Raw genomic sequence first — 14,146 nt, 5'->3', positions numbered from 1 at the left:
ATTTAGTCTACTAATTTTAATGTTAATCTCATCCAAAAAAGCCCTTAGACTGTTTGTGAAAATATCTGGGCACCCCATGGCCCAGTCAAGTTGACCCTTAAAATTAATCATCACAGTACTATTAAATCTTAGGAAAGAGATTTTCACCATGGCAGCGCCAGGATGCTCTTAAGATGTCATATTTGAGCAGAAACCTGAATTCACTGAAGGAATGAGCCGTAAGACTTTTGTGGAAAGAACCTTCCATTCAGTTACAACAGGAACAGCAGTTCCAATGACTATGAGTCAGAGAGTGCTTGACATGCTCTAGGAATAGCAAGCAGGCTGGAGTAACTTGAATGTGAGTGTGTGTTGGAAGCAGTGATGAAAGAGATCAGAGATATAGCCAGGGGTCAGATGATGACTGGCCTTGTAGAACATCAAAAGGACCATGGATTATATTCTATTTGTGACAAGTAAGCTCTAGAAGAATTTGAGCAGGGAAGTGACACGAAGCGCTTTGAGAGAAGACTCAAGAGTGAGAGACAAGAATGAAAGCAAGGAGATCCATTGAGAGTTTATTTCTATAATTCAGTGTCATTTCTTTGAAAGGAGAATGCAGAATGTGCCCAGGTAGGTTGCAGTAAATGTCTCAATCAGAATGGTCCTCACCATATGGACAGCGTAATGTCCCATGTACACCTTCCTTTTGGATTCTGGACTGAAAGGTGGAAATCGGCAGATGTCAGAGTCATTTACCATCCTGATCTCAGAGGGCAGATGCTGACTACCCTCAGGATTTCTTTTGTAGCATCAAAAGCTGCAGGCTCATTAGCCTCAAAACATGTGAGCCACCACCACAAGTCAACTTTGATTTAGAGCAAAGGAGCTGGCATTGCTTAAAGGTGAGGTCACTGGAATCAGAGCCTTGATGAAGTTTCTCAGAAAGAAAACATTGTGCTGTGTTTGTGTCTCCCTCACATTCCTCCTTCCCTCTCGCCTCGCTTCCCACCACATGTGGGTTGGCTGTTCCTGAGGCCCCAGGGATTGAACGAAGGTCATTGAATTTAAAGCATGTCAGAGTCTACACAAAGTCAGGGAGAAGTTCCCTCAACCTGGGCACAGTTTTCCAAGGAAAAATCCTCTCTATTTAATGGAAGAAGGAGAGTGAGAGAGGACGCCACTTCAGCCTGTTATAAAAAACAGCGCTTGATGTATATTCATGGAATTCAGTACATAATAAGGAGGCTGATTCTCCAGCTGTGAGTCAGAGTCTGGCTGATGTAAATTGATGGAGGGAAAAGCTCCTGGAGGTTTATACGCTGGGAGAGTTTCCAGGACTCTGTCCCTTCGACAAAGGCTGCAACCGGAGGGTCGGGTTACCTGCATTCAGGATCAGCCTACCCAGAGGAATCATACAAGCCTGAGCTGGTCACTTTTTTTCTTTGGCTTCAGTTCTCTCTTCTGTAAAATAAGGGCAGTGATATTATTTCTTCTGTAGGGTTAATGTGAGGATAAGTGGTTATATAGATGGGAAAGAGCTTTGTAAACTCCAGTTGTGACCAGTGTAAGTTTATTTTACTCTCATACAGTTCAACTAATATTTATCTTCAAGGCCCACTCAATGTATGGCCCTGTTCTGAGTCTGGGGATTGAACCACAATGAGGTACCTAGCAGAGACAGAAAACATAAAATTGTTTTGTTTGCATATAAAGGTGAACATATTGATGTTTTTTAAAGCTTAAACAGTTTCCCTGGTTCCTTAGAGATGAGTTTGAACTCACCTTAGGAGCTAGCTATTTGTTATCTATCCAAAACTCCTTCTTCCTCCAGGCTTTCCATCTCAGAAAATGCTTTCATATGACACTCACCCAGTTGTCCAAGCCAAAAGCATAGGAGTCATCTTTGATTCATCTTTCCTTTACTCCCTCTGCATCTAATCTGTTCGTCTGTCCTACTTCCTCCACCCACAGGATACATCCTTAAACCTCTCCTCCCCTGTCCATCTCTACTGCTGCCATCCAGGTACAAGCCATACCCATCTCTCACCCTGCCTATCACAATGGTTCATCAATTGCTTTCTCAGTCTCCAGGATTATCATCTACCCCGTCTTTTCTCCAAAGCAGTCAAAGGGATTTCTTAAAAATGCCATATCATTCCCTTGATTAAAAGTATCTAATTGTCTGGATTGCAAACTCCTTAGCTTGGCTGCTCATGCCCTACATGATTTGGCGTCTGTCTTCACTCAGAGGACAGCTCATACTGCTCTCCACCTATTTACTCTGCTTTAGTCACATCGACATTCATTCTGTTCCTCAAGAGCCAGTTATTCCCACCTCGGGGCATTTCTTCAGCTGTTTCCCTGGGTGGAAAAGTTCTGATCCCAGGTCTTTGCAGTGCTGCATCCTTCTGCTCAGTCGAGTCTCAGCCAAATGTCTTGGCCTCAGGGACACTTCTCTGACCACCCAATCTAAGGACCATCAACCCAGTCACTTTCTCACTGTGCTGCCTTTTGTTTTCCTGGTGTTTATCATTATCTGCAGTTATCTTGTCCATTTGTTTACATCTTTGTTGTTGGTTTTCACCTATACCAGAAGAAAACCTTGAGCCTATGAATGTGACCTTACTTGGAAAGAGAGTCCTTGCAGATGTAATTAAGTTAAGGATCTTGAGATGAGATCATCCTGGATTACCTGGTGGGTCCTAAATCCAATGACAAATGTCTTTATAAGAGACAAAAAGAAGACACAGACATACAGAGGGGAAGGTGATGTGAAGATGGAGGCAGAGATTGGAGTGATGTATCTATAAGCCAAGGAATGCCAAGGATTGCTGGCAGCCACTAGAAGCTGGGAGAAAAGCAGGGATTCGAGTCTATCTCAGAGCTTCCAGAAAGATCCAACACTGCCAACACACTGATTTCAGACTTTGGGCCTCCAGACCTGCAGAGAAGAAATTTCTGTTGGTTTAAGCCACCAACTTTGTCATAATTTGTTTCAGAGGCCCTTGGAATTGAATACACCTGTGGTTTTTTGTTTTTTTTTTTTCATATCTTATAGCTGCTTCAGTATACTTTTCTTTCTTTAGGTTACCTTCTAGTCTCAAGATGTGCCTCAACAGGGAGATTCTACACATACTGGATAGAAAAGGAATGAAAAGAAAATGGCTCATATCCGATTGCTATTTTTCAGGCCATTTCTGGATCAGTTGATTCCGTTACACAAACAAGAGTTCTTAAAATAAATTTCCTGGGAAAACTAAGGGGAAGCACCCACAGCGAATTGCAAACCGTTGTTCCAGTTGCTTTTTGTAAAAAAAGACACAGGCCACTGAAGTGATTCACAAATCATGTGATTTTAATACAGATGATACCATACAGAACTTCTTTGTTTACTGGGCCTTTCTTTCACATGCGTGATTTCATTTTGTTCCCACATGAAGCCTATATTTTTTCTGTTATTTTATTCATGAGAAGACAGTAGTTCAGCGAGTTACCTGCCCAGGGTACCATAGTGAATATGTCACAGAAAAGGAACCTAAACCTGCTTCCTTGCTAAAATGCTTTTACCACTATGAAATAAAGGAATCGCTGGCCCTTTTTGGTACAACCGCCTTGTTTTAATGTTGGAAAAGTGACTTGTTCATTGAACTCTTAGTCGAAGAGAGGTCAAAGATAACTGAAAGGATTACATTCCACGCTCTTGCTTTTCTTATCTGGTCTGATGTAAAGTATTTTCTGGTTAAAGGGAAATTATTGTATGAGGTATTGTGGAATCCAAAATTGGGATTAAAGTCATAAAACAGCCAGATGTTTTGGAGCAAAGCCTCCAAGCATGCTAGAGAATGTAGAGTGATGACCGCAGTCAGCCACATTAGAGACCCAGAGTTGGAAGAGGAATCTCACTCTTCTGGTTTGTTCCAATGGTCATATTTGGGGTAATAACTAAAATAGGAGTAGGGGTACACTTTACAAGTTTATAACATTTGTATCATCTTTTCCATACTTTATATCTCTGAATCCCTGTAGCTCTGGGACATGGAAGGTATTGTCACCATTTTACAGATGAGGAAACTAAGGGTTAGAGGGGTCCGGTGACTCTCTCAGGGCGACACAGCAGGAAAGGCTTAGTGCCTGGGATTCTAACCCAGGATTCACATCCTTTCCATCAGTCTTCAGAACAAAATCACACTGTAGAGGTAAAATTGCTTCCTGTCAATAGACCGAAAGTTTTACAAAGTGTCACCTGCAGTTTGGACTCAGCGTGACAGAAATTATTAATGCCCCCAAGGAGCTCACAGTCAAGTTGAGGAAAGGCAGAAAAAAGCCTCAACACACTACTTAAATTACAACTACCATTCTGAATACTTATAATTTTAAAAGTCCGTAGTTGAGTCTTTTCCATGAGCGCTCCACAACGAGGCACTTATTCTGTACCATCTGGGATGCCGCTTAGAAACAAGCAAGTCCTGGGTGATAGCAGTTGAAACAATACAGATATTTATTAACTGATTTATCCAGAAGACTGGTAATCAACAATTCCAGGGCTGGTTCTCTGGCTCAATGATAGTATCAAGGACCCAGGTTTTCATTAATGTGCTTATTATCTCATGGTTTTAAGACAGCTTCTATAGCACCAGCCCCCACATGCTCAAACTAGTGTCCGAGGGCAGGGTGAAGGGTTCTATAAGAGCCTCTGTCTTTTTATCAGAGACTTACTCTGCGTCCAGCATTGTGTTTGTCTAGTTTTTGACACACACAAGAAATAACATTGAGAAAATTGTGATATTTTCTAGACCTTACAGGCAAGGCACTTGAAGGATTATTTAATTTACCCAAGATTTGAGCCCAGAATTAAAACTCAGGTCTAAAGTGTTCCAAAGTGTGGGCTTTATTGCACCCAGATGCTATAAAAGCTGCTTTGCTGAAAGCTGTCTTCCCCCTCAGTGAAATTCAGCTAGCAGTCAGGAATTTGTAGGCCTATCACATGGCAGTTCAAACTGTTGTACCCCTTCATGTAACAGATGAGGACACCGCAGGTGAGAAGAAAGGGAATCTTCCAAGTTCATGGCGCCATTTAGTGGTGAGCCAGACCCCAGACTCCAACTCAGGTCTCCTGCTCTGCTGTCTAAAAGGCTTTCCCCTCTTCATCCCTTGATTTACTCTCTTTCAGTCTAGGAGAGGACAGGTCTAAGGTGAGCATGTGCCTTTATATCTCAGTGAGCAGGTAGGGGGATGGGGGTGGACTGGGATATGGATTACTGTCACATCTCAGGCAAGACTAAAATATAAGAATTTTCCTCTCTCTCCTATAAGAAAATGCCACAAAAGTATCCATTTCAAGATGCTGTCGTCTTGCTATGCAGGACTCAGGGGTGAAGGGTAGGAGGGAAGAGAAGTCTTTCAATCTATATTACCAGGAAAACTCCACCACTCCCTCCCTTTTAAACACTCCTTACGTCAGATGAGAGGCTGTTTATCATTTATCTTCCCTCCTTTCCTCAAGACCTTCCCTCCTTGAGGGCTAAGTCAGTGTGGCTGGACAAGGGCAAATGAGCTGGGACAGTGTGCTTCAGTTTGCCCTGGCTGAAAGGATCGTTTCGCTAATGTTCCTTCAATTCTTTTTTGTTTTTCTCTTGTTCTTGGCTATGCTGTTGTTGCTTTCTCTGCACCATCTTCTAATACCTTCAAGACTCATGATTCTTTGGTTTTGACAGCAGTATTCATTTAGCTTAGACCCAAGTGGGCCTCTCCTATGTCCTGTCTCCATGCTTCCTCAGATGTAATTTAGGAATTGGGATGGGCGGTGGGAGAGAATGTAATAAAGAATTAGGCCTCCATAATGGAAAACTAAAGCCAATAATATTTTCACATAAGTTCTGAAAATCTTAAACTATAGGGCCTTTGGACTATGTAGCAGGCATATTGGGGTCTTAAATCAGACTAATTTGCCAGACAAATTAGATAATTAACAAAGATCTTCTTAAAGGGTCATTAGCAAAGTTAGATCCGAACATGTGACAATTACAATACATGTTTTTCTCATAAAACAGCCAATGTGATGACTGGTAATTAACCCAGGAACTGACAGAGCATTATTCCTTCTGTTCCTCTGGCAGGCAGAATTGTGCCACAATGACAAGAAAAGCCCAAGAGACTTTTGATTTGTTAAGAGTATATTAACTTCATGTATTTATTATTTATACCACACATTTGTCCTACCAAAATGTATCTGGCATTTCAATGATAATAAAATAAATGTTTTGTAATCTTATTTTATTTCTCATAATCTATGGTTAAATGATACTAAAGAATGTCTCCTGGTTATAGAGATAATACGTCTCGTTTTCTTTTTCATAGAACAGGTGTAGATAAGATATTGTTTTATTAAACTGAAGTTAACTGAGTGTTTGTTCAGCACATACACTGTGCCAGACATGGGGCTAGGTGGCTTATATTTATCTCATTTAATTTCCCAACAACCTTATGAGGCAGTTTTCATTAATGCTATTTTATGGATGAGAACTCTGAGCCTTAGAGAATAAAATGATTTGAATCAGATCCATCTGATTTCCAATCCTATGCTCTTTCTTCTACACCACTGTAAATATGTGTGTGTGTGTGTGCGTGCACACACACACACACACATTTACCAACACTCATATGTGCCCATTTATCTTTGCACTGAAGTTCTTCTGATTTGACATAGGGTGGAACATGGGAGCTGATTCACGTAGATTGGGTCCTTCTAGGGTCACACATCCAGAACTCACCACACATAAACCACACCATATTGTGATCCTTCCCAAATATCTAAATATCTATGTGAGACACCTACCTTCTCTCTTTTTTTCTCAATAAAATGTCAAATTTAGTTAGTCAAGTTTACAGAACTTTAAAAAGAGGAGGCTACGTAGTGCAGGAACTTAAGAAGCATGTTTCAGTGGGGTTTTGCCCTATGGAGACAAATTTCAGGGAACATCCTCAATACAGATAAAGTCCTGCAGAGCTGAGGAAGTCACCAAACTCTTGTTTCACAACAGAACTTTTATACCTGGGGTGAATATTTCCAGCTTGAAAGACTAGACACTCCCAATAGGTGTATTTCCTTTTGAGGGAGTTGCCAAGTAAAAATTGATCATTTTTAAGGTGTGTAACATGATGATTTGATATACATATGCATAGTGAAATGATTACTACAGTCAAGCTAATTAACATATCATCTCCTCACATAGTTACATTTCGTGTGTGTGGATAGTGCACCTGAAATCTACTCTCTTAGCAAATTTCCAGGCTTCAGTACACTATTATTAACCATAGTCATCATGCTGTATATTAAATCTTTAGGCTTATTCATCCTACATAACTGCACTTTTGTACCCTTTGACCAACACCTCCTCATTTCCCCCACCTCTCTGCCCCTAGTGACCACCATTGTACTCTCTGCTTCTATGTATTTGACTTTTTTTAGATTCTACACGTAAGTGAGATCATGAAGATTTTTTCTTTGCTTGTCTGGCTTATTTCGGTTAGCATAATGTCCTCCAGATTCATCCATGTTGTCACAGATGGCAGATTTCCTCCTTTTTTAATGTTAAATAATATTCTATTCCAGCCAGCTAGCCCGGTATGTATCTATCACATTTTCTTTATCCATTCATCTCTTCAGGGACTCTTAGGCTGTTTGCATGTCTTGGCTATTGTGAATAATGTGGTAATGAAAATAGGAGTGAAGATGTCTCTTCGATATAATAATTTTATTTCCTTTGGATGTATACCAAGAGGTGGGATTGCTGGATCATATGGTAGTTATATTTTTAATTTTTTGAGGAAGCTTCATACTGTTTTCAATAATAACTGTACCAATTTACATTACCACCAACTGTGTACAAGAGTTCCCTTTTCTCCATATCCTCACCAACATTTGTTATCTCTTCTCTATTTGACAGTAGCCATTCTAACAGGTGTGAGGTGGTTTCTTATCGTGGTTTTGATTTGCATTTCCCTGATCTTTAGTCATGTTGAGCATTTTTTCATATGCTTATTGGCCATTTGTATGTATTCTTTGGAAAAATGTCCCTTCAAGTCCTTTGCCCATTTTTCAATTGGGTTGCTTTTTTTCTGTTGAATTGTATGAGTTCCTTCTATATTTTGGATATTAACCTCTTATCAGACATATGGTTTGCAAATATTTCCTCCCAACCATGATTGCCTTTTCATTTTATTGATTGTTTCCTTTTCTGTACAAAGATTTTTAATTTGATATAGTCTGACTTATTTATTTTTGCTTTTGTTACCCAAGCTTTTGGTGTCATATCCAAAAAATCAATGTCAAGGCCAGTGTCAAGGAGTTTTACCCTATGTTTTCTTTATTTCTTTTTCTTTCTGATTGCTCTGGCTAGTACTTTCAGTACAACATACAACATAGTGTTGAATAAAAGTGGAGATAAAAGTGGGCATTCTTCCTTATGTTGGATCTTAAAGGAAAAGCATTCAGCTTTTCCCCATTAGTTATGATGTTATTTGTGGGCTTTATATAAATGGCCTTTATTGTGTTGAGGAAATGTCCTTTTATATCTATTTTATTGAGAGTTTTTATCATGAGTGGATGTTGAATTTTGTCAAATGCCTTTTCTAGATCTATTAAGATGATCATGTTTTTTATCTTTCATTCTGTTAATGTGATGCATCACATTAATTGACTTGAGTATGTTAAAATCAGCCTTGCATCCCAGGGGTAAATCCCAACTTGTCATGATGTATAATCTTTTTGATGTGTTGTTAAATTCAGTTTGCTAGTGTTTTATTGAGGACTTTTGCATCTAAGTTAATCAGAGATATTGTGCTGTAGTTTTCTTTTCTTGTGGTGTCTTTGTCTGGCTCTGATATCAGGGTGATGCTGGCCTCATAAAATAAGTTTGGAAGTGTTCCCTCTACTTCTATTTTTTGGGAAGACTTTAAGAAGGATTGGTATTATTTCTCATTTGAGTGTTTGGTGAAATCAGCCATGAAGCCTTCTGATCCTGTGCTTTTCTTTGTTGGGATGTTTTATTATTACTGCTTCAGTTTTCATATTTGTTATCAGTCTGTTCAGGCTTTCCATTTCTTTTTCATTCCGTCTTGGTAGGTTGTATGTTTCTAGAAAGTTATCCATTTATTCTAGGTTATCCAATTTGTTCTCATGTGATTGCTCATAATAGTCCCTTATGATTCTTTTTATTTCTGAGGCATCCATTTTAATGTCTCCTCTTTCATTCCTCATTTTAACTTCTAGCCTAATGGCCCTCATTGTATGGGCTAGCTGTGAAGTCCTCTGAAGACAGTTAAGAAGAAATGGTTAAAGTTCATTTTCCTTATAGCTAATGGCAGATACAACCATGATTATGATGGGGTGACTGTGGTGGTTAACTTTCTGAGTTATTTAAAGTTTATCATTTTCTGTAGTTTATAGGTACTATAGGAAGGCAATTAGACTGAATTGAGGATTACTAACAAGATACCATTTTAAACCAAAAGCCTTTGTGCATCAGTACAAGTGTGTATAAGGGTAAAATATATACAATATAAAAATATAAGATAAATAATATATGTTTTCCTTTTTTCTCTTGGGTCCCTATCCCACCTGTGCTTTGTATGTGTGTGTGTGTATGAGAGATTTTTGATTAGAATCAGGTAAAGCACAGTCTCTTTCCTGGGCAGAAAAACCCGTATTGATTTTTCTTTATTGACCAATCATACATTGCAGTATAAATATTTATGATGGCTGCACGTAATAAAAAAATAAGTTAAATACCACAGAGGAAAATGAAATGTAAATGGGAAAGGATTTCTCATGGGTAATACATCACTTTATAATCTTACGTTACTCTGAGAGGCACCCGACGGCTTTCTAAAATCAATGCTCAGATGACAAGACCTCCGTCATCACAAACAGACATTTACAATTTGGTCTTGTGTCCTCTTGGGGCTCACTCGTGTCAGGTTTATTTGGCGATTTAGCAAGTGAAATACAATATATATGCAAAGCCCTTCTAAAGTGGCCAGGTGTTTAAATGGAACGCTTCTAATATCTTGGAGCATTTTTGTAGATCTCCCAAATGTCAGAGTTGAAAGGAGCCATGGAGATCATTATTCCAAGGCTCTCATTTTATGGTGAAAGGAACTGAGGTGCAGAGAGGAAAAGTGCTGGCCTGAGGTCACACAGCAAGTTGTTAGTTGAGCAAAAATTTCTTGCAGCTCCTAGTTCATTGGTCTCTCCTGATCGTGTCTCTCTTAATTCTGGAGAAGTAAGGGTGGTTTGAAGAGGGCACGAAAGGATCTAGTAGGAATAGAGTGTGAGTAGGTCAGATTATAAAAGGCATTTTTCCTCAAATATTTAACCAAACAGTGTTAAAATTGCAAAGGGCACCATAAACAGCAGCTCAATCTCTTCTGGAGTTATTATTTACTTGATTAGAATATATGGAGGCAGCTCTTTGGTTTGACATCAATATCTGTTTTGTCTACCTACTGAGGGGCTTTGAGGTCGAAAAGGTCCTTAAGTGTTGGTGACAAAGATCTTTAAGGAAAAGCGGATGCTCACCATCACCCTCTTCCTCATTCTTCAGTTTCCCTGAAGCAAGGAGCTTCCATTTTTGTAAAGACAGACTGCTTTTTGAGAATTCAGGGTGGTGGAAGATGGGAAACCCCAATAAATAGCATCGACAGAGTTAGAGACATTAAATGTACAATGTGTATGTCTTTGCGTGTGAACAATATTAGTAAAATAAAATTTGTTTTATACAGCTAAAAATAAACTATGTATTTATCTTCTATTGTACTATGTATGGGGAAGAGAAAGAGAGTATAGGATTTTCAATTATCCTTTCTATTATCTTTCAGTTTCTTTACAATTATTGGAGCAGAAGGTGTACAAGGTCTCTCTTCCCTGTCATCAACCTCCCCAAACACACTTACTGAAGATGCTTCCCAAACTGCAGATGGGTATGAAAAGATCTCAGAGAGAGAACATCAGGGATCAGACATATATCTAGACTGGGTAGATTTCAACCTCCTTATTCAAAACTGCCATGTTTGTCCTCAGAAACAAATCCCTTGTCAGTGAAATATGTGTGTGTGTGTGTACATGCATAGGTATATATATGTGCATGTATTTGTATATGTATATTTTTTTTATTTTTTAAGGAAAGGGCAGAAGAAAAGTAACAGCTGCTTTCATGCATTGAAAATGCAGCTATTCAGAGTAACTTGAGTATTCATACCAGATCAGCAATCCGATGCAGTTTGAGATTTGACAGAACTCCCTCAATAGCTCTAAAACCAGAGTCCAGATGATGAGAAGGATACCTGATGTTTGAATTGCCTTTGCAACTACATTTTTTAGGGCTTTCAAATTGCTGCTTGCTAACATTTACAGTTCTCTGCAGCCATAATATACCACCATGGGATTTGAGAGGAGATCAAAGAAGCAGGAAAGAAATTGCTATTCCCAAATTCTTACCGGTAAAAGATCGGTGCATGTCAAATAGCTTTTAATGTCCACAAACTCAGTTCGGTATACACAGAAGGCCATTTCCATTAGTAAAACCTACACTTTCTTCATTGAAAATCTGTTCGACTGCAAAGAGGAAAGAAATTCTGCTGTGAATCTTAATAGTTTTAGACATTAGCCTTCAAAGGAACTTTCTTAACTTTTCAAGTCCTTTTCCCATTGGCTACAGAATATAAGTGTGCATTTTGTTAAGAAAACTTGTTCCACATAAGCCACTACTTTTACTTAAATAATTGGGGTAGGTGCAGAAAAGTAGGAGATTTCAAAGGAAGGATTCTTCATTTTTGAAATAAGGGTTGACAATGTCCAGAACAGCATATATAGCGTATGTTACCTCTTATCTAAGATCCACATATGCACATTTATAAAAATAGAAGAATATGCACAAATAAACAATTAAAATGGTTATCTATAGGGAGGAGGGAGAGGACAAGTAGAAGTTACAATAAAATCTAGCTTTGTCTGAATATATCTCATTTTGTAAATATGACTTTGGAGCCATGCAAATATTTTAAATATTTAAAAAAATAAATCAGAAATGAAAAATAGCAATCCATAAAACTCAAAAGCAAAATGTAGCAAATGGATCTAACTGTGTGTTAAGTTGCTTAGCTTAGCTAAGCTACACTTAGCTACACATGGAAGACATTTTAATTGACTATGAAATATGACAATGTAGTAATATATACCAAGGACAAAATAAACTGCGAAAAAAATCGTATTTGTTTTCAACAATTATATTGATAGTAATAATGTTGATTTTCTTATTCTACTACTGTTGTCTACTATAGTTGGATAAAGCAGATAACTACTTAGGAATCAAATTTTTTTAGCAGATGAAATAAAAGTTTAAAATCAAGATGTTTAGCAAAACCACAACTCACCTAAATTTGATTGGAAATAAGGAAATATTTTCTCTTAAAAAGATATATATTTCCTAGTTCTGTCCAATTGAAAAGGCCAATAAACAATGTCTGATCAGTACTGAGCAGCAACAGTGAACATCCTTAGTTCCCAGGTGGTTGTAGTCTCAAAATGCCGTTTCCTTCTAAAAAGATAAAGGGCACCTTGGAGAAATAATTAATTACTTCCAGATCTAGGGTCAGAAACATAGGAGATGAGGCTGGGACATCTTATCGTACTCAAAAGCAAGTCTATCAATGAATGAGCTTGTGTCAAAAGGGCTCAGGAGCTGCCCTTGGAGAAAATGGGACATTTGGGCCACAAAGAGAATGATAAACTAAACAGATTAAAACATATAAAATATTTTATAATCCATGAGCTCATAAAGATATTTTTTAAACAAAAATTCCAAACTCTCATTTTTTACTTTTATCAGAACCAGCTTCCTCTGAAAACTATTAAACATGGGGGAGAATCAGGAATTAACTCATCTTTCCCATAAGAATGTACGTTATGTATTCAAATAATGTGGAAGGAAAACCCTTCTTCACAGAACAATTGCAGCTATTAAATGTAGCAGTAAAAGAATATCAACATTTTGCCTCTTCTAATGAAATAATGAATGATCATCAATGGTTTCTCAAGCCTTAGGTAAAAAGCTGATAAAGAGCTTTAAAATAGATGCATCAGACTGAAAACACCTGAATGTACTCATCACTCTTAACATCACAGGAAGAGATGGAATCAGACAGTCATTTTCTTTTGATGTGATGCAAAGGGAACTGCAGAATACCTCCTGTGAAGTATTCTTGCCAGAGAATTGAAATAAATCTTATCAGTTCATAAAAAATAGAGGACAAGAGTAAATTATCATGCAAGAACACAGTCTAAAAACCCAGAATCAGGAAAATTCTGCAGGAACAAATGGCCAAGTTTCTTCAACAAATAAATTACATACAGGCTCATGCACGTACACATGTACATACACATACACGGAGGGACAGAGAACCTGTAAATTAAACTAAATTTAAGAGATATATTACCCAGATTAATTCTTTTAGATATTGTTTGGATCCTGCTTTGAAAAAATATGGTAAAATTATATTTATAATGCCATCAGAGGAATTTGAATATTGTCTTTTTGGTAATGTTAAGGGAAAATTGTCTTTTTTTTTCTGGTGTGATCTTGGTATTGCAGTTATATTTTTAAAAAGAGTTCTTAACTTTAGAGATATATATTCAAGTAGTTATGTTTGAAAGGGTAAAATTTCTGGCATTGGCTTCAAACTAACGCAGTAGTGTGTGAATGTATGGGAGTTGGGGAGACAGTTGAGATGAATGAAACAAAATTAGCAATATACTGCAACTCTTTAAAGCTGAGTAGTCCTTTTACTAGCCTTTCTATTTTACTAGGCTTTCTATTTTTTTCTTCTTTTCTTGCTGAGAAAGTTTAGCCCTGACCTAACATCTGTTGCCAATCCTCCTCTTTTCTTGCTTGAGGAAAATTAGCCCTGAGCTAACAACTGTGCCAGTGTTCCTCCACTTTACATGTGGGTCACCGCCACAGCACGGCTGACGAGTGGTGTAGGTCCCTGCCGGGGATCTGAACCTGTGAGCTCAGGCCACCAAAGCAGAGTGCGTGGAACTCAACCACTATGCCACGAGGCTGGCCCCCTAGTCTTTCTGTTTTTGTATATGTTTGAATATTTCCAT

The 14,146-nt window shown here is 38.2% G+C and overlaps 1 long non-coding RNA gene across 1 annotated transcript in view; it reads right to left on the bottom strand.

Annotated features, from left to right (window-relative positions):
- Window positions 1-9,666: 9,666 nt before the first annotated feature.
- The window catches only part of LOC138920754 (uncharacterized), an 88,051-nt gene continuing 83,571 nt past the window's right edge, over window positions 9,667-14,146 (bottom strand). The window contains exons 4-6 of the long non-coding RNA XR_011432500.1: window positions 12,415-12,578; window positions 11,480-11,596; window positions 9,667-10,297 (exon numbers count right to left, since the gene is read on the bottom strand). This is a non-coding gene — a long non-coding RNA (uncharacterized lncRNA). The remainder of the gene's footprint in view (window positions 10,298-11,479; window positions 11,597-12,414; window positions 12,579-14,146) is intronic.

Source organism: Equus caballus, chromosome 25, assembly GCF_041296265.1.
Source record: "Equus caballus isolate H_3958 breed thoroughbred chromosome 25, TB-T2T, whole genome shotgun sequence".
Taxonomy (NCBI): Eukaryota; Metazoa; Chordata; class Mammalia; order Perissodactyla; family Equidae; genus Equus; species Equus caballus.
Note: the sequence above shows the minus strand (reverse complement) of the source record. Positions and strands in the feature narration are given on the sequence as shown.